The 26,677-nt window shown below is 33.7% G+C and overlaps 15 non-coding genes across 15 annotated transcripts; all 15 read left to right on the top strand.

Moving 5' to 3' along the window:
• The first annotated feature begins 14,626 nt into the window (after nucleotides 1-14,626).
• On the top strand, nucleotides 14,627-14,698 carry Trnaq-cug (transfer RNA glutamine (anticodon CUG)). Its single transcript has one exon. It is a non-coding gene; the product is annotated as a tRNA-Gln (tRNA).
• Nucleotides 14,699-15,138: 440 nt separating this feature from the next.
• Trnaq-uug (transfer RNA glutamine (anticodon UUG)) lies at nucleotides 15,139-15,210 on the top strand. The gene has a single exon. It is a non-coding gene; the product is annotated as a tRNA-Gln (tRNA).
• A 442-nt stretch (nucleotides 15,211-15,652) lies between these two features.
• Trnaq-cug (transfer RNA glutamine (anticodon CUG)) lies at nucleotides 15,653-15,724 on the top strand. Its single transcript has one exon. It is a non-coding gene; the product is annotated as a tRNA-Gln (tRNA).
• A 954-nt stretch (nucleotides 15,725-16,678) lies between these two features.
• On the top strand, nucleotides 16,679-16,750 carry Trnaq-cug (transfer RNA glutamine (anticodon CUG)). The gene has a single exon. It is a non-coding gene; the product is annotated as a tRNA-Gln (tRNA).
• A 1,466-nt stretch (nucleotides 16,751-18,216) lies between these two features.
• On the top strand, nucleotides 18,217-18,288 carry Trnaq-cug (transfer RNA glutamine (anticodon CUG)). The gene has a single exon. It is a non-coding gene; the product is annotated as a tRNA-Gln (tRNA).
• A 965-nt stretch (nucleotides 18,289-19,253) lies between these two features.
• Nucleotides 19,254-19,320, top strand: Trnaq-cug (transfer RNA glutamine (anticodon CUG)). Its single transcript has one exon. It is a non-coding gene; the product is annotated as a tRNA-Gln (tRNA).
• Nucleotides 19,321-19,761: 441 nt separating this feature from the next.
• Nucleotides 19,762-19,833, top strand: Trnaq-uug (transfer RNA glutamine (anticodon UUG)). The gene has a single exon. It is a non-coding gene; the product is annotated as a tRNA-Gln (tRNA).
• A 441-nt stretch (nucleotides 19,834-20,274) lies between these two features.
• Trnaq-cug (transfer RNA glutamine (anticodon CUG)) lies at nucleotides 20,275-20,346 on the top strand. Its single transcript has one exon. It is a non-coding gene; the product is annotated as a tRNA-Gln (tRNA).
• Nucleotides 20,347-20,782: 436 nt separating this feature from the next.
• Nucleotides 20,783-20,854, top strand: Trnaq-cug (transfer RNA glutamine (anticodon CUG)). Its single transcript has one exon. It is a non-coding gene; the product is annotated as a tRNA-Gln (tRNA).
• Nucleotides 20,855-21,294: 440 nt separating this feature from the next.
• Trnaq-uug (transfer RNA glutamine (anticodon UUG)) lies at nucleotides 21,295-21,366 on the top strand. The gene has a single exon. It is a non-coding gene; the product is annotated as a tRNA-Gln (tRNA).
• Nucleotides 21,367-21,805: 439 nt separating this feature from the next.
• On the top strand, nucleotides 21,806-21,877 carry Trnaq-uug (transfer RNA glutamine (anticodon UUG)). The gene has a single exon. It is a non-coding gene; the product is annotated as a tRNA-Gln (tRNA).
• A 1,466-nt stretch (nucleotides 21,878-23,343) lies between these two features.
• Nucleotides 23,344-23,414, top strand: Trnaq-uug (transfer RNA glutamine (anticodon UUG)). The gene has a single exon. It is a non-coding gene; the product is annotated as a tRNA-Gln (tRNA).
• A 441-nt stretch (nucleotides 23,415-23,855) lies between these two features.
• Nucleotides 23,856-23,927, top strand: Trnaq-cug (transfer RNA glutamine (anticodon CUG)). The gene has a single exon. It is a non-coding gene; the product is annotated as a tRNA-Gln (tRNA).
• Nucleotides 23,928-24,370: 443 nt separating this feature from the next.
• On the top strand, nucleotides 24,371-24,442 carry Trnaq-uug (transfer RNA glutamine (anticodon UUG)). Its single transcript has one exon. It is a non-coding gene; the product is annotated as a tRNA-Gln (tRNA).
• Nucleotides 24,443-25,392: 950 nt separating this feature from the next.
• Trnaq-cug (transfer RNA glutamine (anticodon CUG)) lies at nucleotides 25,393-25,464 on the top strand. The gene has a single exon. It is a non-coding gene; the product is annotated as a tRNA-Gln (tRNA).
• The last annotated feature ends 1,213 nt before the right edge of the window (nucleotides 25,465-26,677 follow it).

Raw genomic sequence — 26,677 nt, 5'->3', positions numbered from 1 at the left:
TACAGCTGCGACAAAATTGTTAATTAATGATGGAGTGTTTGGCTATTAAGGTGTTCAGTTCCCTTTCAAAGCAATCTGTTATTGTAACTTTTAACGCTTGCTTTAGACAGGCAGATGGATAGATGCCCCATTCTTATTTAAGTCAATATTTAGCAACCAGCAAACAAATTTATAACTTTTGTTAACAACAAGATATCTAAATGAGTTAATTTTGTGATTTTTTTAAAACTATTTTCAAAGGCACGTCCTTAAACTCGTACGATCATAGTTTAACTTAACAGATGTTTTAGACGCCAAATAAACACTTGCATTCTGTGAGGAGTTCATTTCATTATATTGACTTATTTACTCTTTTTTTTAAATTCAAATACTAACACATCAAGATAATAATAAAATATTTCATTTAGTTAGCGTTTCTTAGGGAACCATAACAATTACCCATCAGTACTCTTACAAAAAAACCTTAACATGAAATAAAAAGTTGGACCCGAATGCTTAATAATTATTGCGGAGTAACTTGGCTCAAGTAGATGGGTCAAACTTATGACTCAAACCTTACAAATAAGCAAAATATATCGTTGCCTGTAGTTTATACAAAGCATTACTCTAAAAATCCCTGAAACCTTTTGTTTTTCTTATAAAACTTTAGCAATGTAAAGTTTTACGATTGCTTGGTTATCAATGCCCAATTGTTTGCCGCATTATGAAAAATTGTTTTAAAAACATTTAAATTGTGGCCGTTACATACAGGTCGAGCTAGCAATTGATGATTTCTTGGATTCAAGCCATTGTTGATTCTTTAGTCCCATTGAAATAGTATCCGGGTCTATTGCTGAACTTTCTGACAATAACCAATGTTATGCAATATATCTTGCTACTGTCTGGCGATGCACGCTGAGGTTTACTTTGATCGTTAATGATAAGTATTTCCCTTATAACCATGTCTTTTTATCATGTAGAGCAGAGCATCACAGAGGTCATCATCTATCCAGCTACCATTTGCGAAAAGTCTAAAGGCTTGTTGTATTTTCCAAAGACCTTGACCTTGAGTGTAATACTTGTATTATTTAGTTATTAGTACATTCTCTAGTTGCAAGACCATTTTCTTGAGTTCGGCGGTAGCCATGCCTGTTTTCAATTGTTGAACAATGCTTCTGGAGAGGCTATTGAAAATGTCTGATTACGGAACTAACTCTCTCCCAAGGTTGGCCTTCTGTTGCTCTATTGTACCATAGCCAGACTTCGCTGTCAAAGCAAAAGAAGAAATTAACAGAATAAACTTTGCGAAGTTGTTACCTTTGAGTCTTCATCTTCGCAACTTTTCTTGTGGTTTATATGTTATGTGATGCTATTTTTACACTTGTTTTTCTGCTATATTTATTTGGCATTTATGAAAGAATTAAAGATAAACTTACACAAAATTTTAGTTCATTTCGTCTGAAAGTATCAGTATTTTTCTATCATTTGCAACGTTTTTTGAAATTGTAAGGTGGTCTGATTGCCAGGATGTTTCAAAATTGAGATTTTAAAAACTTGGTCATAGTTGATATTCTTACAAGAGGAATACATGTGAATTACATCATTAGTTGCTATTATTGCTATAATTGAAATCGGCTATTGCATTTGTTGCGGCTAATACAATGTTATGCGTCTCTAATGTGTTTTTTGCTTGGTCTGAGCATTTTAATTGCAATCAAGTTTTGTCAATTCTATTTTTGAAACATTTTGGCAGTCAGATCACCTCAAACATCAAAAAAAATCCACAAATGATCAAAAAATACCAATACATGTACTTTTTGATAGATTTACTAAAAGTTTGAGGAAATTCATTTTTAACTAATATGAGATGTTACTACTACTCGTAGCTAGTTTGATTATGTTGTTAGAGTAGCTAAGCCTTGAGCATTATGTAATAATGATCGGAGAATAAAAAATTCATTGTAAGCAAAAATTATAACCTTGCAGAATATTTTGAGGCACCGAAAACTGAAAAGCACTCAAATACACTTGACTTAACCTTATCTGTAAAACTTGATTTTGACAAATACACTGAATGGTTAATTTTGTTGACTTGGTCATAATATTTTACACAAAGCCATGATCTTAGAATGGTATCTATATGATTTGTAGCTAATTTTGAAAATGTTGAAATGGTAAACAATTTAAAACATTTTTTACAACTACATTTTTTATACTATATGCAAAATAGTTATGAAGTCATTCTCATTAACTTTCTATAATTCAAGAAGAGTATGGTGAAGAATTACTCGATGAAATAAGAGCCTGCCTAAGGATGACCAAGGAGGTGTGAATGGCATAAAAGCATTCCAAACAAACATGTTGAGGATATCGCTGATGAAATTGAACGGACACATTGGTACCTGCATTATAGAGTATAGATCTTGCTACGCAGTTTTTAGTTAGTTGAACCAGTAGTTATCTAGATGATGTTTTAACTAGCCAAGACGATCGTTAGCTACATGATGTTTAAGCTAGGTTAGTCGACAGTTAACCAAATAAATTAGATGCTGTTATCTATTGCACACAATTTTGCTGAACAACTAAAGACTTTCGTAAACTAGTAATTTTTAACTATAATGAACTGTTTACCTTTCAAATGTTTTTACAAAATGCTCAAGACTTAGCCACTGTAACAACCAATCAGCTTAAAGTAATAATATCATGTGAAGATTAGCTTCTGCAACAAGATAGTGTCTGATAATTTAATAATAATCATAATTAATTCTGGAATTTTAATTAATTCATATTCTTACCGCTCTTAGAAGTTTTTAGTTTTGATGAGTCATTGTGAGATTTTACATGTGGATCCTTGAATATGACGATGGTGTCCTGGTGAATTTTGCAAACATCTCTAGACAAATTACTTGGTTCTCTGTGCTGCGTTAAAACTGTAGGCTTTAGCCCTAGCTCATCAGCTAGTGCCTCCAATGCGACAGCTTCAGGTACTTAGTCTAAATATGAATTTGGCTGTTTGAGGTCCTTCAAAGCATCCATGTAGGTGTCTTCTCCAAAGTGGTCAAAGATATGTCTATGATGTGTTAATCAATTTGATTTGCCTTTATAGTAGAAAAATTGGCGACGAGACTCAGATGTAAATTTTCCTTGCTCTAGCTGTCTCACAATTGCCTCAAACATTGAGTTATGATGGGTTGGGACTGGATCGATCAGTCTACCAAAAAATGCAAGCTGCTTCACAGCAAGCCCAATAGCTGTTGATTCTGCAGGAAAGGAAACTTATTTTCCGTGTGGCTGGAGGGTTTTATAGCTTTTTGGCAATGCTGCTAATGAGAATGATGTTGGCATAAAATAATGTATGTCACATAAAACTCAAATGCATCAAATTGTGACCAATACAATTATTAATTAATAATTATTAATTAATTATGAGTAATTAATCTTGCTGACCATTTAATATTTTACACAAAATTGTGAATTTAGATTGGTGTGTACATGATGTATGTATTAACCAATATCCAAAATGTTAAAAGATTTAAAAACATTTTTTACAGTTCTCTCACTTTAATTATATGCAAAATATGAAAAAACTTTGTTTTTTTATACTTTCATAAAGTTTAACAACATACTAGTAAAAAAAGACCATATAAAATAACAACATAAGCAAAAAAAATGGAAATCATTTTGTGAAATTCTTGTCATTTTTATAAGTTGCTACTTCATATTACCGATCCCGTATTTTAGCTCACCACATTTCCACTGATCACATCACAAAATCTTTGAACATATTGCCATGTTGGAAACTTGTTTATTTCTGTATGTGTATTACAAGTTTCAAAAGCCTGCTTAAACTATACCCAGAATAGTTGTATTTATCCTTCCACTCATACATCAAACATTTTCTATTCTGTGGCAGCAAAATACTATATCTACCATTTTATCTTTCCGTTATCTTTATTTTTAGCTCCTTTTTGCCAACCATTTCTGTACATATCCAGCTTCTTCATCGTGATAGACCATTTCATAATAGCTGCTTGCAAGAGGGTGCTACTAGCTTTTGCTGTACTAGTAACACACATTTGGCAGCGATAAGGGTTATCAGTGACAAGGACAGGCCAAGACAGAGTGAACCCCTCCCGTGTTGCAGTGACAGACCAGAAGAAAAGCGTGCTAATCCCTGCTCTTGTGGCTGTGCGTGTCACATCACATTCACTCGCATGGCCCACCACAGACCTGGGACAAATGTCAGGATGTCCAGTCTTACCTATCCGGCCCTCGGGCCTTGTGGTCGGTTAAGTCACTGATTGCTTGACCCATGTGGCAGGTTGTACCGGTTTTCATGCTTATCCACAGGCATAATCACCTGACCTGAAGTTAAACTAGTATTACTCTAGCTCTCAGATAAATGATCGTAAAAATATGAAATAGATCTCAAAACATTTTACGCTTGTTTGCTATATTGTAAATTTTAAAATATCTTCAACAACCTTTTTCATTCATTTTTTATTTGAATAAAAAAAAATTTTGTTACAGGTTTAGTAATACCATTTAAGCCCAATAGTAAACCAATAAGCTGATTTCAAATCTATTTAGAGTACTGAGTTTATCATCAGAGCAACAAATGTTTGCCACTTATTAATAAGGGCTAGCAATTCATTGGGATTATTGCAACCTGAAATAATTTTTTAAACTATAATTGTTTTATAAACCTTTTTGTTAAACTATAATTTCTTCTTATAAAACCTTTTTTTTAAACTACAATTGTTAGTTGTCTGTACTGCTGAAATGTTTTTTATCGAACCTTGTCTTGTTGTAGAAACACTAGTTGGGGAAGCCATCAACAAAGAGGAGCGAATCCTTTTTTGGATTACTGTAGTTATCGGCTCTTACTACGGAGAGGTTGTAACTCTAGGCTTAATATTCTTAAGAGATAAAGCTACAGCTTATTTGCCGAAAAGCAAAGGAAAGGAAAGCCATAAGTTTCAAAACTACTTTCATACTCTTTCACTCACTCAGTATAACGAGAGAAAAAGATCATTATTTTGTTTGTGATTTTCACAAGCAATACTTGAATCAAATTCACAATTTCATTTTAATATTTAACAAAAAAACCCTCAATCAGGTTTTGCCAATAGCTACACAAAAATCTGCAACTAAATAGCCAAATGCCCTGTTCATAAACTTATGTTTCAGTAAGCGGTTTGCCAATACTGTTTATAAAAAACTGAACTATTTGTTACAAAATTATAAATTAAGTATTATTTTTATTCTAGATTTTTTTAAATGAGCAGAGAACTTGCTAGTCATATTTTAATGTGCTCTCTCAAGTTCACTTAAATACTTATCTTAGTTGATATTCTATGTTATTCAGCTTTATTCTTTAGGGAACGTATCATACATTTTCCTAATGACTGATAGCAGCACACTGAAGATTTTAGGCTACTATATAATGTTATTAAATCTTCACTGTATTCATAGAGTTGCCATTTGTCTGGAGCGATGGTTAGAAATTGAGAAAAAAATTGCTTTCAGTGAGATTCGAACTGGTGACATTTAGGGCAGTTGTCCAAAATTTTAACAGCTTCAACAATTAACCAACCACTACCTATGTGTAATAATTGTACGTATAGTTATTACACCCGACAATCTCTCACGACACACTAGACTGCCAGGTTATTAGTGTTACATAAGTTTACACTTTTTACTCTAAGCAAGCAAAACCATAAAACTACAAAGTTTACATATCCATATGGTTTAAGAAATAAAACTATATCACCTTCATTCCACAAAAGCAGCTTAGATGCCGAATAGTGAGTTTGCGCGTCATTCTGAACTATTACTATAGTGTCTTGGTCAATCTCTCCACCGTCTTCAGGAAACATGATGTGTTTATGGTTGTTTCGTAAGACAACAATGCGCTCACCAAGCACTGCATGAGTTATAGCAAGAGCGATATCTCCGATGTCGAGATTCCATGCCCCATCAATTTCTAGTTGTCTTACTTGCCTCAAAAACTCTCTTCTGCTGCCATCACGCAAAAAGCCTTCATACAATTCTGGAGATCTTTTCGCTTCCTCACAAACTAGTGTTCTGAGCTGTCTATGGTCGATTCGTCTAGATTTCACTTGTTGCGCTACACTTGCAAACATACAATTGCCGTCAGCAGGAACATCCTTTATTTTTCGACCTAGTGCAGCTAGTTGCTCTTTAACGGTGCCAACGTTTCTGCCTGTTTGTTGTCTCACAGAGACCTTTTGTTGGGATGTGTCAGAGTGTCGTTTAGAAGCTAAAATTTACAATGAAACTTTCAGGTTTTGAATAGAAATCTAGAATTCAGTCAATACTGTCTTAATTACTTTTATTTACACAAATTGAGTCTCCTACAAAGGTTACAGCTCTGATTGAAAGTTATTAGACCATTATTATCATATGAAACCTGCATGTATATAGGCCCTACATATATACATTTATATTCATGTATGTACATTTACGAATATATATGTATATCTTATATCTATATCTCAGCGTTTGTCCTTTGATGGTTATTTAGTTGGTCTTTTTTTTGTCTTTTTGTTGGTCTTCCTTGTGTTCAGGTACAGTGATTAAAAGCTAGCAATAAAAAACTTGCTGCCCAGGGGATTTGATCTTGCCACCTCCAAGTCTGGAAAACTAGTGATCTAAACCGCTATGTATTTTATTAATATTAATACTACACATAAAAAATTTTCCGTTTTGCATTCAAACAGTTTTACTTCACAAAGGTACCACAAATTACTTTTAATTTTAATCAAACTTTTATAATTCCTTTAAAACTGATAAAAAACACCATACTGTGGAATCAATTGATTATAAAATTGGAGTCGTCTAAACATGACAGTGTTGAAGCACTCTTAAAAATAATAAGAGATTACTGGAGGCAAATACTGAAGCGTTCCCACGAGGGTAAGTGAGCTAAGGCTAACTCACATCCTTGTGTAGCTCTGGAAGAATCTATATCGGCAAAGTCTTTAGACGAAGTTCCTGAACTCCTTGATTTAGAGTCTGCAAATGTGAAAGTTGACAGATACGACAAGACAACTCAGAAATCATGCTGCAGCATTTGAAACTATCTCAGTGTGAAAATAAATACTAAATGGTTTTAAAGGTGCTGAATTATTAGGATTTTATGGCCGCAGATTTCAAAACATAGCAGTAAAAATAGTTTTCAAAAAAATTTACTATATTTTAGATGTCAGCAATGGCAAGTTTTAACTAGTATTAGATCTAAAAGGATGATTTGATAAATAAAAATTCTTTTCATTGCATTTTCCTACACTAAAGTACGCTCGGTAATGAAAATGTGTCAGTGTGTTCCACTGAAGCAAACACAGATAACCACTTGACATATTTAATCTGTTTGACAGTTTCTCGTTTTTATCAATCTATTTGTCTCATATCTCATCACAAACATTTTACAAATACTACATCATTCAATTAGATGATTTATATCACTAAATACCATTTTTGCTAAATTTTTTTGTACATTTGTTTCATGAATGAAATTAGTTTTGTATATTTTTCTTCATTTTGATAATTTTATTCATTAAATGTTGTGATTCAAATTTAAAAAAATGCTATTTGCCACAGGCAGGAGATGTGTGACTCTAAAAAGAATTGTAAACGATCTATTAAGTGAGCTAAGCCTAGTGGAATGGCTAACCTCTGAATGATCAGATTAAAACTCCTTGCAGTAACTTTTAGCTAGATATAAACAAAAGAGGAAATTTCAGCTAATCCATTTCTTACTAACTTGGTTGCTTAATAAATAGTAACAACAGCAGCAGAGATCAGAGTGCTAAATTGAGTCATTCTTTTGTAAGCTGACCCAAATGCTGACACTTAATCTCCGACCATGAAGGTCAGATTTGAACTCAAAAACTAACGCTGCTTTGGTTCTTTGCTGTCTAATGGTCACATGGTTTTATTGATTACATTCTGAGTGTGGTTGGAACGATGGTCTGTGACAAAATAAAGTGAGAGCCGCATTTGCTAATAAACTTTTTAATCAAACAAGAGCTTCAATTGTGCCTAACCAAACAGATTGATCATCAATAAAGTCATTCAGATGCAAGTTTGGGATGACAGAAGCTTTTGTCATTGAAAGCTTAGCTCCTTTTAATATTTGCATCACCATCGCGTTATGCTGTCATGTTATGTCGCTACACCATAACCTTCCGCCATCACCTTGCGTCATCATGTTTCATAACGGCATGGCATTGCGTTAAGCCAGCACCTTCCGCCATAACCTGACTTCATTACGTTACTCCATCACCTCAAGCCATCACTTTACATCTGCAAGCCTAGATTGTAAGTCTAATATGTCATTCATTTATGTGTTACTTTTGCGTTAATTGTGCCTCATTGAAATTGAAATTTTAAGAATGGCTTGCTAAAAACTTTTACATTCTCTAATGTGATAGTACTATTTAATTACTATTTCGTTATTGCTAACACTACTGAGTATCTTTGTTATAGATGCAATAGCTGCAATACAGAGGACATGTACTACATTTCTATACGGTGATACAGGAGTGACACCTAAATTCGTTATGCCAAAGCACTATGCTGGGTGGACAAGCAGATCATGTTTCCATAAAGCGCTGTAGTAGGATGGATAGCTGCTAAATTCTTTATGTCAAAGCTTATCTCTGCATATGAAGCAACAAAAAAGCAAAACCTATGTGCGTGCACAAGTGTGACACCGTTGATCACTGTGACACAAAGACTGCTCATTGCTCGAGTATTTCACTTCTAAACAGCAACACTAAATCACTACAAAATGAATGTTTCCATGATGGTATTGCAGTGTCGTATAGCAGTGAGTCGCTAACCTACCGCTGTATGGAAATTTATTAATGGCGATGCTGAGGCCAACCTGGTTATGACTCAAGCACTTGAGTACTTGAAGTATTTTTGACAAAAATATGGGATACAGCTAAACTAGTGACATATTTATATTAGTATTAATAGTATTATATCCATATTATATTCACTATTTATTTTATTTACTAGTCTCATTGGGATATATTAGTATATAAATAATTTATATTAATACAAATTATTTGTATTCATAATATTTTTTATATTCTCTTAAAAAAAACCTATACTTACATCGCAAGAGAGAAAATTAAGAAACTCCTGAACACCTCAGGTTATTTTTGCAATGTAAGCGCATCTCAACACAGAACATTTCTATACAAGTTGTGCTCTACATGAATTGCTTAGTTGTTTATTTGTTTTTATGGCACCATTCATTTGAAGTACTTGTAATTACTAGCTATAATACTATCCTTGTCCACCTGATATAATATGTTTTATTTTGTTCAAATATAACCGCATATCCTTAGTCTAGTAGCTTGCACCACATACCTGATTAACTTATCCAAAATTTTAGTAGATTTTATAAAAAAATTATTGGTATTTTTTTACCATTTGTGATTATGTTTAGATTAAAATTGAGGAAAGTTGATAGCGGTTAAAAAGTAATTCACGAGTAAAGCTGCAACTAGAACACGAAAGCCAATATCAGCTTTTGCAACAATAACAACTAGTGACATCATTTTGCAAATATTTTCCTTCTGAGTATTTTACCCGATTTTAATCAATTTAATATTGAAACATTCTGGCACTCAGATCACTTCAAGCATAAAAAACAATCACAAGGGATGAAAAAATGCCGATATTTTTTGATTAAACCTTCTAAAATTTTGTGAAAGCTTATTTTGCTACTTTTACCGTGCTTTAAAAATATATTAGAAACAGGTTGTTTGACATATATTGAAATTGTGTGTGTTTTATTGGTTGTGGTTCACCATAAAACATTCCTTAAGTAAAAGGAAATTACGCAAATATGTTATTATTAAAATTTTTCATAAAAATTGGAAACACTAAAAATGATGATGGTTATTATTATTGTTGTAAAAGTTTTTCTTCACAGTCGTGTGGTGCTAGATGACTGGTTTTAGTCCGTGTTGAGTCCTGGTCTTAACAAAAGGCTAACGGATCCAACATCTTCTTTAATTCCACTAAGAGAGGACCTTCCTCAAAATGTGTTAATATTATTATTATTACTATTATTATTGTTACTAATAATATTATTATTATGTAGACGAATACATGAACATAAGTATTTTTTAGGAAGGTTTTAAAATTGATTTTTGATAAAAGACACTTAACCTATGGTATACGTATGCTATCTAGAACAGACTATGCTTTAAATGTATTGGACCATGTGAAAGGGTTGTCTCCTCACCACAGTCACAGACTTCGAAAGTAATTAATTTATTCCTCATGTTCTAATAAAAGATGGTGTCATATTCATGAATTAAATATAATGAGAGAAAACTTTCTATTAATATGGCAATAGACAAACCAAATCTATTCCAAAATGACTTTCGTCGACTGAGCCGTGATGTGCTATCATCTCTTTGCCTGACTGGATATTTTGGAAGGTGTAAGTCATTAAATGCATCCGCTGCAATAGAAGGCAAGCGATTACGTTATTGTACTAGATTACAAGTGAACAGCAAAAGATTTCCATGTTTAAAGACTTAGTCAAGGCTGCCAAACCTATCCCAAATACACCAGCTGTTTTTATGGTATTAGCTTGATACAATTTGGAATGGTTTTTATACAGCTAGTCTAAACATCATGATTTTCAATTAAACTGTGTCAGCCCTATGATACATGTATTTAATGATGCTTTAAAAATGCAGGCTGTTGTGAATACTCTATTGAATGTTTTTATAAATAAAATCGCATTTCTGCTGTTAACCCAATCTGTTTTTATCAATTTGGCGCAAGCTGATTAATTCCTTTGACATTATTCAGTTAAGTTTTTTATAGTTCAAAACCATGCGATTCTGTTTGGTGGTTGTTCTTTTCTGCTTTCTTATTGATCAGATTCTTATGCTATCAGACTTTGATCAAAAAAGTTACGTTTTTTTATTATACAATTTTATGAATTTTTATAAAAATTTCAGAAAATCCTTTATTTCTAGAGCAAAAATCAAGAGCACCACAGCTCCAAACAAAATTGACTTATGACTTAATACATTTATTAATGGTATTACAGAAAATAATGTAAGCCCAACAAATGTAATGTTCCAAAAGTTGACAAGAGCGTTATGGTGTATGTTTTTTTGCTTGAAGATGCACACTACCTTAGAAGTTCTAGGTACCACTGCAATGTGCAACTTGTTTGTTTATCTGTTATAGTATAAAACTCTGAGCTTTTTCTATAAAACTCTGAGCTGGTAAACTTGATCTCGGTTGGAATAAAGAAATGATTTAAGGGTTAATTAACTTGTTTTATAAATGATGGCTTTTTACTGGACTAGAACACATGACTACCACTTACGCCTCATCACTGATAGTAATCTGATAGTTTTTTCTCTTCAAGATATAAATTGTTTCTTATAATCTTTGGCTGTTTTATAGAAAAAGTCCTGAGGCTAACAACACTTGTTATAAACTATTCTCTAGGTAGAAAATGGTTAGCGCAATTTACCTATATCACCTAGCCGCGTTCCTACATCTGACTCATCTTCCTCATCCAAATCGAAAAAGTATTTTGCCTGTCTTTTGTCTTGGCTCATCTTGATTGTTTTCTTAGTCTGTTGACAGAATATCAGACTAATTATAATTTTATTTTTACTATTGCTCAGAAATTTATAATACAAGCCTTTGGCACACCTGATGATTTGTGTTGATGTATGTGGTACTACTACAAAGTTATGCAAGTATACATTTTTCATTCTGTATTAGCGTAAATTTTAGGGCTGGCAAAATTATTAACAATAAATTTTGGAAGATAAACATCTTTTTTTATTTTACTACTTCTTATTCTTTTTAATACTCCAAGGTTTAGAGCTGACAAATACGTGTAAGTTATATGCATGTAAAGTTGTTTTGGTTCATAAACCTAATTGTATTGTAAAAGCTCGGTACTTAAAATTCAAAAGCCATGGGCTAAAATTTAGTTAGTTGCCAATAATAATTATAATATATTAAACCAACCCAATTTCTTGGAGCTGTAACAGGAGTACATAGAATCAGCAATGATTCAACACACAGCTATATATAGATTGATAAAACAGTAGGGGAGCAACCGTGACTTATCTGTTGAAAGAGCCAAGCCTGTGAGCAACGAGTTGGGATCAAGCTCTTGAATAAGATCACTGGTGGTTACAAAAGGGCATGTAACTTCAAATTACTTTAATAACTAAATCAATAATCATTCAACCTAACTAGAGATGAGTTAAAAAAGGTAGAAAAATTAACTAAACTATAAAATTTGGACTAAAAATAAAAAACAGTTCAACATATTTTTCTGATCTTATTACTAGCTGGGAACAATATTTGTTTAAAAATGTGTGCAGGAGCATTTAGGAAGACTATAGAATATCAAATTTAGGATATTAGTAATAGCCTAGTAAAAAATAACTTTACCTTGCAAAAATTTTTGTGGCTGAAGCCTTTTTCATCACCATTTATTGTAAACGAATTTTTGGAATTCCGTATGCAAGAAATCATGAGTCACTATAAATACAAAACTTATATAAGTTTATCAGATATGTTTTAGGGCTGAATAAAAACTTAATATTCATATTGCTGATGGAGAATATAGAATAGTTCAAAGGTCTACATGCCTGCTAGAAGTTGCAGAAAAACTTTAATGTTATTTTTGAAATTTTAAAACAACCATAATTAAAAAAAACTTGATGTTTTTTGTGTCAAATATTTTTTCTGATTTAGTTTAGAAAAAGCTTTTAACCGATTGTCAAGTCATGACAAAATTTTACACCCAAAATCAATAAGGGTCCCTTAAATGAAACCATAAATCTTTTTGGTACAGTTAACTATTTTTTGACAATTTCTGTTTTAAAAATTCCATAAACAATCACAAAACTATATGTTGCTTGTCTTTAAATTTTTAGCATGTTTTATAGATGCCAATTTAGTTTTTTGAATAAGACTGTTGAATTATAACTTAATAACTAATTGTTGTTAAATGACCTTAGCATGAGTTTGGTCACAGGCTCCATAGTTAGCGACTAATTATAGTATTTGGTGGAAACATAAAAATGTTCACGCACAGCGATTTTTAATATATTCACAAATGCTCATTGTGTGTTTGCAACAACTTTTGTCAAAGTTAGCTGCGTGAAACTAAGATATCTGATTCGGAGTGTACCAACACTGATCATTGTATTAGCTCTACAGTTATCAGTTACAGTTATAATTATCACCTGAACAATTGATTAATTTTGGGCTTATACCGCAGTTTCACTTGGAAGCACTGTACAAACATTTTGTTTAAAAGCATAACTTGAACAGCACATGTTTAATAAGTAATACCATTTATAGACGAGAGCTCTTTTGGTCAAACCTCATCTCTATTTACCAGTTATTGGCCAATGTACGTCTGCTAACTCTGCTTCTTAACTTTTTGAGGCTAACGGCGCAAAGATTTTGGGGAATAGAATAACTAATTTTATAGTTTTTGTAGCGCAAATTATGCAATTGAGCTCAAATTTTCACAATGAGCTAAAAAAATAATTACTTGCATAATTTTTTTTGCTAATAAAAGAGACTGATTAGATAATCAATTTGCAGATTGTTATAAGTGTGATTGTTATAAGTGTGAGCCCCATAACAAGAAATACTTTGAAAGTTTAAACAAGAAGACTTTGAAAGAAAACTTTGAAAAGTTTTCTTTTTTGTTGAACATCGAAAGAGTAAACACCAGGCGTTTGTGTGTGTGAAAGCTCAGTCGAAAGTGGTTGGAACTAATCTGTTAAAATTTTTTATATCAGTGCAATATTTGGCAAAATTAGAGCTTTTATTCCTTTTTAATTCTCAGACTTTCATATTAATTTCATCAAAACTTCAACGTTTTTGTTTTCATTCGAAGTTTTTTATTTGTTGTTTTAGGGTAACCTATTTTTTGTTGGTTGCATGTGAATAGTCATGTAGATCTATGTTCACCAATCATGATTCCCTTGGATTTCAGATTTTAAAAGGTTGAATGATAAAGAACATGTAGCACCTTCATTGTCTTTGAGAGATTGAACGACACAACGCTGCTGTTGACATTGGAACTATGGTGTAATGGTTAGCACTCAGGACTTTGAATCCTGTGATCCAAGTTCAAATCTCGGTAGAACCTATTTTTGCTTCATTGTGCGACAACTCTCTTCAGTGTCGCTGTCAATCTTCGTCAAAGTTTTCTTTTTTATTGAACATCGAATGAGTAAACACCAGGCTTTTGAGTGTGTGAAAATTCAATCGAAAGTGGTTGGAATTCATCTGTTAAAAGTTCATATATCAGTGCAAATTTTGGCAAAATTAGAGCTTCTACTCCTTTTAATTCTCAGACTTTCATATTAATTTTATCAAAAATTCAACGTCTTTTTTCATTCAAAGTTTTTTATTTGTTGTTTTAGGGTAACCTGTTTTTTTGTGGGCTGTATGAGAAAAGTTATCTGAATCAATGTTAACCAATCATGATTCACTTGGATTTCCGATTTTAAAAGATTGAATGATAAAGAGCATAGAGCACCTCCATTTTCTTTGCGCAATTGAACGACACATCGATGCTATTGGCATCGGTTCTATGGTGTAATGGTTAGTATTTAGGACTCTGAATCCTGCGATCCGAGTTCAAATCTCGGTAGAACCTATTTTTGCTTCATTGTGCTACAACTCTCTTCGGTGTCGCTGTCAATCTTTGTCAAAGTTTTCTTTTTTATTGAACATCAAATGAGTAAACACAAGGCTTTTGTGTGCGTGAAAGCTCAGTCGAAAGTGTTTGGAACTGATCTGTTAAAGGTTTTTAATGCCAGTGAAAATTTAGGTCAACATATAGATTTTTTTCTTTTTTTTTATGTCTCAGACTTTCATATTTATCAAAAATTAAACGTCTTGTTTTTCATTTAAAGCTTGCTATTTGTTGTTTCAGAGTAACCTATTTTGTTTGCTGCATGTGAATAGTTATCTAAATCTATGTTCACTAATCATGATTCCCTTGGATTTCAGATTTAAAAAGGTTGAATGATAAAGAGCATAGAGCACCTCCATTATCTTTGCGCAATCGAACGACGCATCGCTGCTGTTGATACTGGTTCTATGGTGTAATGGTTAGCACTCAGGACTTTGAATCCTGCGATCCGAGTTCAAATCTCGGTAGAACCTATTTTTGCTTCACCGTGCTACTACTCTCTTTGGTGTCGCTGTCAATCTTTGTCGAAATTTTCTTCTTTGTTGAACATCGAATGAGTAAACACCAGGCTTTTGTGTGCGTGAAAGCTCAGTCGAAAGTGGTTGGAACTCATCTGTTAAAAGTTTTTATATTAGTTCAAATTTTGGCAAAATTAGAGTTTCTACTCCTTTTTAATTCTCAGACTTTCAAATTACTTTTATCAAAAATTCAACGTTTTTTTTTTCATTCAAAGTTTTTATTTGTCGTTTTATGATAACCTGTTTTTTGTTGGCTGCATGTGAATAGTTATTTAAATCTATATTCACCAATCATGATTCCCTTGGATTTCAGATTTGAAAAGGTTGAATGATAAAGAGCATATACCACCTCCATTATCTTTGCGCATTTGAGCGACACATCGCTGCTGTTGATATTGGTTCTATAGTGTAATGGTTAGCACTCAGGACTCTGAATCCTGCGATCCAAGTTCAAATCTAGGTAGAACCTATTTTTGCTTCATTGTGTGACAACTCTCTTTGGTGTCGCTGTCAATCTTCGTCATAGTTTTCTTTTTTATTGAACATCGAATGAGTAAACACCAGGCTTTTGAATGTGTGAAAATTCGATCGAAAGTGGTTGAAATTCATCTGTTAAAAGTTTATATATCAGTGAAAATTTTGGCAAAATTAGAGCTTCTACTCCTTTTAATTCTCAGACTTTCATATTAATTTTATCAAAAATTCAACGTTTTTTTTTTCATTCAAAGTTTTTATTTGTCGTTTTACGATAACCTGTTTTTTGTTGGCTGCATGTGAATAGTCATCTAAATCTATATTCACCAATCATGATTCCCTTGGATTTCAGATTTAAAAAGGTTGAATGATAAAGAGCATATACCACATCCATTATCTTTGTGCGATTGAACGACACATCGCTGCTGTTGATATCGGTTCTATGGTGTAATGGTTAGCACTCAGGACTTTGAATCCTGCGATCTGAGTTCAAATCTCGGTAAAAGCTATTTTTGCTTCATTGTGCTACAACTCTCTTCGGTGTCGCTGTCAATCTTTGTCAAAGTTATCTTTTTTGTTGAACATTGAATGAGTGAACACCAGGCTTTTGTGTGTTTGAAAGCTCAGTCGAACGTGGTTGGAACTTATTCGTTAAAAGTTTATATATTAGTGCAAATCTAGGCAAAATTAGAGCTTTTTCTTGTTTTAAGTTCTCAGACTTTCATAATAATTTCATCAAAACTTCAAGGTTTTGTTTTTCATTTAAAGCTTACTATTTGTTGTTTCAGAGTAACCAATTTTGTTGGCTGCATGTGAATAGTTATTTAAATCTATGTTCACCAATCATGATTCTGTTGGATTTCAGATTTTAAAAGGTTGAATGATAAAGAGCATATACCACATCCATTATCTTTGTGCGATTGAAGGACACATCGCTGCTGTTGATATCGGTTCTATGGTGTAATGGTTAGCACTCAGGACTCTGAATCCTGCGATCCGAGTTCAAATCTCGGTAGAACCTATTTTGCTTCATTGTGCTACAACTCTGTTCGGTGTCGCTGTCAATCTTTGTCAAAGGTTTTTTTTGTTGAACATCGAATGAGTAAACACCAGGCTTTTGTGTGTGTGAAAGCTCAGTCAAAAGTGGTTGGAACTCATCTGTAAAAAGTTTTTAATATCAGTGAAAATTTTGGCAAAGTTAGAGCTTTTACTCCTTTTTAATTCTCAGACTTTCATATTAATTTTATCAAAACTTCAACGGTTTTTTTTCATTCAAAGTTTGCTATTTGTCGTTTTACGGTAACCTGTTTTTTGTTGGCTGCATGTGAATAGATATCTAAATGTATATTCACCAATCATGATTCCCTTGGATTTCAGATTTTAAAAGGTTGAATGATAAAGAGCATAGAACACCTCCATTTCCTTTGCGCGATTGAACGACGCATCGCTGCTGTTGATATCGGTTCTTAAGTGTAATGGTTAGCACTCAGGACTCTGAATCCTACGATCCAAATTCAAATCTCGGTAGAACCTGTTTTTGCTTCATTGTGCTACAACTCTCTTCGGTGTCGCTGTTGATATTTGTCGAAGTTTTCTTCTTTGTTGAACATCGAATGAGTAAACACCAGGCTTTTGTGTGTGTGAAAGCTCAGTCGAAAGTGGTTGGAACTCATCTTTTAAAAGTTTTTATATTAGTTCAATCTTTGGCAAAGTTAGAGCTTTTACTCCTTTTTAATTCTCAGACTTTCATATTAATTTTATCAAAACTTCAACGGTTTTTTTTCATTCAAAGTTTGCTATTTGTTGTTTTACGGTAACCTGTTTTTTGTTGGCTGCATGTGAATAGATATCTCAATCAATATTCACCAATCATGATTCCCTTGGATTTCAGATTTTAAAAGGTTGAATAATAAAGAGCATAGAGCACCTCTATTTTCTTTGCGCAATTGAACGACGCATCGCTGCTGTTGATATCGGTTCTTAAGTGTAATGGTTAGCACTCAGGACTCTGAATCCTGCGATCCGAGTTCAAATCTCGGTAGAACCTATTTTTGCTTCATTGTGCTACAACTCTCTTCGGTGTCGCTGTCAATCTTTGTCAAAATTTTTTTTTTCATTGAACATCAAATGAGTAAACACAAGGCTTTTGTGTGCGTGAAAGCTCAGTCGAAAGTGTTTGGAACTGATCTGTTAAAGGTTTTTAATGTCAGTGAAAATTTAGGTCAACCTATAGATTTTTTTCTTTTTTTTTATGTCTCAGACTTTCATATTTATCAAAAATTAAACGTCTTGTTTTTCATTTAAAGCTTGCTCTTTGTTGTTTCAGAGTAACCTATTTTGTTTGCTGCATGTGAATAGTTATCTAAATCTATGTTCACTAATCATGATTCCTTTGGATTTCAGATTTAAATAGGTGGAATGATAAAGAGCATATACCACCTCCATTATCTTTGCGCAATTCAACGACGCATCGCTGCTGTTGATATCGGTTCTATGGTGTAATGGTTAGCACTCAGGACTCTGAATCCTGCGATCCGAGTTCAAATCTCGGTAGAACCTATTTTTGCTTCATTGTGCTACAACTCTGTTCGGTGTCGCTGTCAATCTTTGTCAGAGTTATCTTTTTTGTTGGACATTGAATGAGTAAACACCAGGCTTTTGTGTGTGTGAAAGCTCAGTCGAAAGTGGTTGGAACTCATCTGTTAAAAGTTTTTATATTAGTTCAAATTTTGGCAAATTTAGAGCTTTTACTCCTTTTTAATTCTCAGACTTTCAAATTAATTTTATCAAAACTTCAACGTTTTTTTTTCATTCAAAGTTTTTATTTGTTGTTTTAGGGTAACCTGTTTTTTGTTGGCTGCATTTGATTAGTTATTTAAATCTATGTTCACCAATCGTGATTCCTTTGGATTTCAGATTTTAAAAAGTTGATTGATAAAGAGAATATACCACATCCATTATCTTTGCGCGATTGAACGACACATCGCTGCTGTTGATATCAGTTCTATGGTGTAATGGTTAGCACTCAGGACTCTGAATCCTGCGATCCAAGTTCAAATTTCGGAAAACCTATTTTTCTTCATTGTGCTACAACTCTCATCGGTGTCGATGTCAATCTTTGTCAAAGTTCTCTTTTTTATTGAACATCAAATGAGTAAACACCAGTCTTTTGTATGTGTGAAAGCTCAGTCGAACGTGGTTGGAACTTATTCGTTAAAAATGTATATATCAGTGCAAATTTAGGCAAAATTAGAGCTTTTTCTCAATTTTTGTTCTCAGACTTTCATAATAATTTTATCAAAACTTCAACGTTTTGTTTTTCATTTAAAGCTTGCTATTTGTTGTTTCAGAGTAACCTATTTTGTTGGCTGCATGTGAGTAGTTATTTAAATCTATGTTCACCAATCATGATTCCCTTGGATTTCAGACTTTAAAAGGTTGAATGATAAGGAGCATATACCACATCCATTATCTTTGCGCAATTGAACGACGCATGCTGCTGTTGACATCGGTTCTATAGAACCGATGGTGCAATGGTTAGCACTCAGGACTCTGAATCCTGCGATCCGAGTTCAAATCTCGGTAGAACCTATTTTTGCTTCATTGTGCTACAACTCTCTTCGGTGTCGCTGTTGATATTTGTCGAAGTTTTCTTCTTTGTTGAACATCGAATGAGTAAACACCAGGCTTTTGTGTGTGTGAAAGCTCAGTCGAAAGTGGTTGGAACTCATCTGTTAAAAGTTTTTATATTAGTTCAATTTTTGGCAAAATTAGAGCTTCTACTCCTTTTTAATTCTCAGACTTTCAAATTAATTTTATCAAAAATTCAAAGTTTTTTTTTCATTCAAAGTTTTTATTTGTCGTTTTACGGTGACCTGTTTTTTGTTGGCTGCATGTGAATAGATATCTAAATCTATATTCACCAATCATGATTCCCTTGGATTTCAGACTTTAAAAGGTTGAATGATAAAGAGCAAAGAGCACCTCCATTTCCTTTGCGCGATTGAACGACGCATCGCTGCTGTTGATATCGGTTCTATGGTGTAATGGTTAGCACTCAGGACTTTGAATCCTGCGATCTGAGTTCAAATCTCGGTAAAACCTATTTTTGCTTCATTGTGCTACAACTCTCTTTGGTGTCGCTGTCAATCTTTGTCAAAGTTATCTTTTTTGTTGAACATTGAATGAGTGAACACCAGGCTTTTGTGTGTTTGAAAGCTCAGTCGAACGTGGTTGGAACTTATTCGTTAAAAGTTTATATATTAGTGCAAATCTAGGCAAAATTAGAGCTTTTTCTTGTTTTAAGTTCTCAGACTTTCATAATAATTTCATCAAAACTTCAAGGTTTTGTTTTTCATTTAAAGCTTACTATTTGTTGTTTCAGAGTAACCAATTTTGTTGGCTGCATGTGAATAGATATCTAAATCTATATTCACCAATCATGATTCCCTTGGATTTCAGACTTTAAAAGGTTGAATGATAAAGAGCAAAGAGCACCTCCATTTCCTTTGCGCGATTGAACGACGCATCGCTGCTGTTGATATCGGTTCTATGGTGTAATGGTTAGCACTCAGGACTCTGAATCCTGCGATCCGAGTTCAAATCTCGGTAGAACCTATTTTTGCTTCATTGTGCTACAACTCTCTTCGGTGTCGCTGTCAATCTTTGTCAAAGTTATCTTTTTTGTTGAACATTGAATGAGTAAACACCAGGCTTTTGTGTGTTTGAAAGCTCAGTAGTACGTGGTTGGAACTTATTCGTTAAAAGTTTATATATCAGTGCAAAATTAGGCAAAATTACAGCTTTTTCTCATTTTTAGTTCTCAGACTTTCATATTTATTGAAAATTAAACGTTTTGTATTTCATTTAAAACTTACTATTTGTTGTTTCAAAGTAACCAATTTTGTTGGCTGCATGTGAATAGTTATTTAAATCTATATTCACCAATCATGATTCCCTTGGATTTCAGATTTTAAAAGGTTGAATGATAAAGAGCAAAGAGCACCTCCATTTCCTTTGCGCGATTGAACGACGCATCGCTGCTGTTGATATCGGTTCTATGGTGTAATGGTTAGCACTCAGGACTCTGAATCCTGCGATCCAAGTTCAAATCTCGGTAGAACCTATTTTTGCTTCATTGTGCTACAACTCTCTTCGGTGTCGCTGTTGATATTTGTCGAAGTTTTCTTCTTTGTTGAACATCGAATGAGTAAACACCAGGCTTTTGTGTGTGTGAAAGCTCAGTCGAAAGTGGTTGAAACTCATCTGTTAAAAGTTTTTGTATTAGTTCAATTTTTGGCAAAATTAGAGCTTCTACTCCTTTTTAATTCTCAGACTTTCAAATTAATTTTATCAAAAATTCAACGTTTATTTTCATTCAAAGTTTTTATTTGTTGTTTTACGGTAACCTGTTTTTTGTTGGCTGCATGTGAATAGATATCTAAATCTATATTCACCAATCATGATTCTCTTGGATTTCAGATTTTAAAAGGTTGAATGATAAAGAGCATAGAGCACCTCCATTTCCTTTGCGCGATTGAACGACGCATCGCTGCTGTTGATATCGGTTCTATGGTGTAATGGTTAGCACTCAGGACTTTGAATCCTGCGATCCGAGTTCAAATCTCGGTAGAACCTATTTTTGCTTCATTGTGCTACAACTCTCTTCGGTGTCGCTGTCAATCTTTGTCAAAGTTTTCTTTTTCATTGAACATCGAATGAGTAAACACAAGGCTTTTGTGTGCGTGAAAGCTCAGTCGAAAGTGTTTGGAACTGATCTGTTAAAGGTTTTTAATGTCAGTGAAAATTTAGGTCAATATATAGATTTTTTTCTTTTTTTTATGTCTCAGACTTTCATATTTATCAAAAATTAAACGTCTTGTTTTTCATTTAAAGCTTGCTATATGTTGTTTCAGAGTAACCTATTTTGTTTGCTGCATGTGAATAGTTATCTAAATCTATGTTCACTAATTATGATTCCCTTGGATTTCAGATTTAAAAAGGTGGAATGATAAAGAGCATATACCACCTCCATTATCTTTGCGCAATTCAACGACACATCGCTGCTGTTGATATCGGTTCTATGGTGTAATGGTTAGCACTCAGGACTTTGAATCCTGCGATCCGAGTTCAAATCTCGGTAGACCCTATTTTTTCTTCATTGTGCTACAACCCTGTTTGGTGTCGCTGTCAATCTTTGTCAGAGTTATCTTTTTTTTTTAACATTGAATGAGTAAACACCAGGCTTTTGTGTGTGTGAAAGCTCAGTCGAACGTGGTTGGAACTTATTCGTTAAAAATTTATATATCAGTGCAAACTTAGGCAAAATTAGAGCTTTTTCTCAATTTTTGTTCTCAGACTTTCATAATAATTTTATCAAAACTTCAACGTTTTGTTTTTCGTTTAAAGCTTGCTATTTGTTGTTTCAGAGTAACCTATTTTGTTGGCTGCATGTGAGTAGTTATTTAAGTCTATGTTCACCAATCATGATTCCCTTGGATTTCAGACTTTAAAAGGTTGAATGATAAGGAGCATTTACCACATCCATTATCTTTGCGCAACTGAACGACGCATGCTGCTGTTGACATCGGTTCTATGGTGTAATGGTTAGCACTCAGGACTTTGAATCCTGCGATCCGAAGTCAAATCTTGGTAGAACCTATTTTTGCTTCATCGTGCTACTATTCTCTTCGGTGTCGCTGTCAGTCTTTTTCGAAATTTTCTTCTTTGTTGAACATCGAATGAGTAAACACCAGGCTTTTGTGTGCGTGAAAGCTCCGTCGAAAGTGGTTGGAACTCATCTGTAAAGGGCTTTTAGTATCAGTGAAAATTTTGGCAAAGTAAGAGCTTTTACTCCTTTTTAGTTCTCAGACTTTCATATTAATTTTATCAAAAATTCAACGTTTTTTTTTTCATTCAAAGTTTTTATTTGTCGTTTTACGATAACCTGTTTTTTGTTGGCTGCATGTGAATAGTTATCTAAATCTATATTCACCAATCATGATTCCCTTGGATTTCAGATTTTAAAAGGTTGAATGATAAAGAGCATATACCACATCCATTATCTTTGCGCGATTGAACGACACATCGCTGCTGTTGATATCGGTTCTATGGTGTAATGGTTAGCACTCAGGACTTTTAATCCTGCGATCCGAGTTCAATCTCGGTAGAACCTATTTTTGCTTCATTGTGCTACAACTTTCTTCGGTGTCGCTGTCAATCTTTGTCAAAGTTTTCTTTTTTATTGAACATCAAATGAGTAAACACAAGGCTTTTGTGTGCGTGAAAGCTCAGTCGAAAGTGTTTGGAACTCATCTGTTAAAAGTTTTTAATGTCAGTGAAAACTTAGGTCAACATATAGATTTTTTTCTTTTTTTTTATGTCTCAGACTTTCGTATTTATCAAAATTTAAACGTTTTGTTTTTCATTTAAAGCTTGCTATTTGTTGTTTCAGAGTAACCTATTTTGTTTGCTGCATGTGAATAGTTTTCGAAATCTATGTTCACTAATCATGATTCCCTTGGATTTCAGATTTTAAAAGGTTGAATGATAAAGAGCATATACCACATCCATTATCTTTGCGCGATTGAACGACACATCGCTGCTGTTGATATCGGTTCTGTGGTGTAATGGTTAGCACTCAGGACTTTGAATCCTGTGATCCGAGTTCAATCTCGGTAGAACCTATTTTTGCTTCATTGTGCTACAACTCTGTTCGGTGTCGCTGTCAATCTTTGTCAGAGTTATCTTTTTTGTTGAACATTGAATGAGTAAACACCAGGCTTTTGTGTGTGTGAAAGCTCAGTCGAAAGTGGTTGGAACTCATCTGTTAAAAGTTTTTATATTAGTTCAAATTTTGGCAAAATTAGAGCTTCTACTCCTTTTTAATTCTCAGACTTTCAAATTAATTTTATCAAAAATTCAACGTTTTTTTTTCATTCAAAATTTTTATTTGTCGTTTTACGGTAACCTGTTTTTTGTTGGCTGCATGTGAATAGTTATCTAAATCTATATTCACCAATCATGATTCCCTTGGATTTCAGAATTTAAAAGGTTGAATGATAAAGAGCATAGAGCACCTCCATTTCCTTTGCGCGATTGAACGACGCATCGCTGCTGTTGATATCGGTTCTATGGTGTAATGGTTAGCACTCAGGACTCTGAATCCTGCGATCCGAGTTCAAATCTCAGTAGAACCTATTTTTGCTTCATTGTGCTACAACTCTCTTCGGTGTCGCTGTTGATATTTGTCGAAGTTTTCTTCTTTGTTGAACATCGAATGAGTAAACACCAGGCTTTTGTGTGTGTGAAAGCTCAGTCGAAAGTGGTTGGAACTCATATGTTAAAAGTTTATATATCAGTGCAAATTTAGGTCAAATTGAGGAATTTTTTCTTTTTTTTTATGTCTCAGACTTTCATATTAATCTTCTCAAAACTTCAACGTTTTTTTCATTTAAAATTTGCTATTTGTTGTTTTAGGGTAAACTGTTTTTTGTTGGCTGCATGTGAATAGTTATTTAAATCTATGTTCACCAATCATGAATCCCTTGGATTTCAGATTTAAAAAGGTGGAATGATAAAGAGCATGTAGCACCTTCATTGTCTTTGCGCATTTGAGCGACGCATCGCTGCTGTTGATATCGGTTCTATAATGTAATGGTTAGCACTCAGGACTTTGAATCCTGCGATCCGAGTTCAAATCTCGGTAGAACCTCTTTTTGCTTCATTGTGCTACAACTCTCTTCGGTGTCGCTGTCAATCTTTGTCAAAGTTATCTTTTTTGTTGAACAATGAATGAGTAAACACCAGGCTTTTGTGTGTTTGAAAGCTCAGTCGAACGTGGTTGGAACTTATTCGTTAAAAGTTTATACTTCAGTGCAAATTTAGGCAAAATTAGAGCTTTTTCTTGTTTTTAGGTCTCAGACTTTCATAAGAATTTCATCAAAACTTCAAGGTTTTGTTTTTCATTTAAAGCTTGCTATTTGTTGTTTCAGAGTAACCTATTTTGTTGGCTGCATGTGAATAGTTGTTTAAATCTATGTTCACCAATCACGATTCCCTTGGATTTCAGACTTTAAAAGGTTGCATGATAAGGAGCATATACCACATCCATTATCTTTGCACAATTGAACGACGCATGCTGCTGTTGATATCGGTTCTATGGTGTAATGGTTAGCGCTCAGGACTCTGAATCCTGCGATCCAAGTTCAAATTTTGGTAAAACCTATTTTTCTTCATTGTGCTACAACTATCATCGGTGTCGCTGTCAATCTTTGTCAAAGTTCTCTTTTTTGTTGAACAATGAATGAGTAAACACCAGGCTTTTGTGTGCGTGAAAGCTCAGTCGAAAGTGTTTGGAACTGATCTGTTAAAGGTTTTTAATGTCAGTGAAAATTTAGGTCAACATATAGATTTTTTTTTTTTTTTTTTGTCTCAGACTTTCATATTTATCAAAAATTAAACGTCTTGTTTTTCATTTAAAGCTTGCTATTTGTTGTTTCAGAGTAACCTATTTTGTTTGCTGCATGTGAATAGTTATCTAAATCTATGTTCACTAATCATGATTCCCTTGGATTTCAGATTTAAAAAGGTTGAATGATAAAGAGCATATACCACCTCCATTATCTTTGCGCAATTGAACGACACATCGCTGCTGTTGATATCGGTTCTATGGTGTAATGGTTAGCACTCAGGACTCTGAATCCTGCGATCCAAGTTCAAATCTCGGTAGAATCTCTTTTTGCTTCATTGTGCTACAACTCTCTTCGGTGTCGCTGTCAATCTTTGTCAAAGTTATCTTTTTTGTTGAACAATGAATGAGTAAACACCAGGCTTTTGTGTGTGTGAAAGCTCAGTCGAACATGGTTGGAACTTATTCGTTAAAAATTTATATATCAGTGCAAATTTAGGCAAAATTAGAGCTTTTTCTCAATTTTTGTTCTCAGACTTTCATAATAATTTTATCAAAACTTCAACGTTTTGTTTTTCGTTTAAAGCTTGCTATTTGTTGTTTCAGAGTAACCTATTTTGTTGGCTGCATGTGAGTAGTTATTTAAGTCTATGTTCACCAATCATGATTCCCTTGGATTTCAGACTTTAAAAGGTTGAATGATAAGGAGCATTTACCACATCCATTATCTTTGCGCAATTGAACGACGCATGCTGCTGTTGACATCGGTTCTATGGTGTAATGGTTAGCACTCAGGACTCTGAATCCTACGATCCAAATTCAAATCTCGGTAGAACCTGTTTTTGCTTCATTGTGCTACAACTCTCTTCGGTGTCGCTGTTGATATTTGTCGAAGTTTTCTTCTTTGTTGAACATCGAATGAGTAAACACCAGGCTTTTGTGTGTGTGAAAGCTCAGTCGAAAGTGGTTGGAACTCATCTGTTAAAAGTTTTTATATTAGTTCAATCTTTGGCAAAGTTAGAGCTTTTACTCCTTTTTAATTCTCAGACTTTCATATTAATTTTATCAAAACTTCAACGGTTTTTTTTCATTCAAAGTTTGCTATTTGTTGTTTTACGGTAACCTGTTTTTTGTTGGCTGCATGTGAATAGATATCTCAATCAATATTCACCAATCATGATTCCCTTGGATTTCAGATTTTAAAAGGTTGAATAATAAAGAGCATAGAGCACCTCTATTTTCTTTGCGCAATTGAACGACACATCGCTGCTGTTGATATCGGTTCTTAAGTGTAATGGTTAGCACTCAGGACTCTGAATCCTGCGATCCGAGTTCAAATCTCGGTAGAACCTATTTTTGCTTCATTGTGCTACAACTCTCTTCGGTGTCGCTGTCAATCTTTGTCAAAATTTTTTTTTTCATTGAACATCAAATGAGTAAACACAAGGCTTTTGTGTGCGTGAAAGCTCAGTCGAAAGTGTTTGGAACTGATCTGTTAAAGGTTTTTAATGTCAGTGAAAATTTAGGTCAACCTATAGA

Source organism: Watersipora subatra, chromosome 4 (genome assembly GCF_963576615.1).
Source record: "Watersipora subatra chromosome 4, tzWatSuba1.1, whole genome shotgun sequence".
NCBI classification, from domain to species: Eukaryota; Metazoa; Bryozoa; class Gymnolaemata; order Cheilostomatida; family Watersiporidae; genus Watersipora; species Watersipora subatra.
This window is presented reverse-complemented; position numbering and strand designations above follow the sequence as displayed.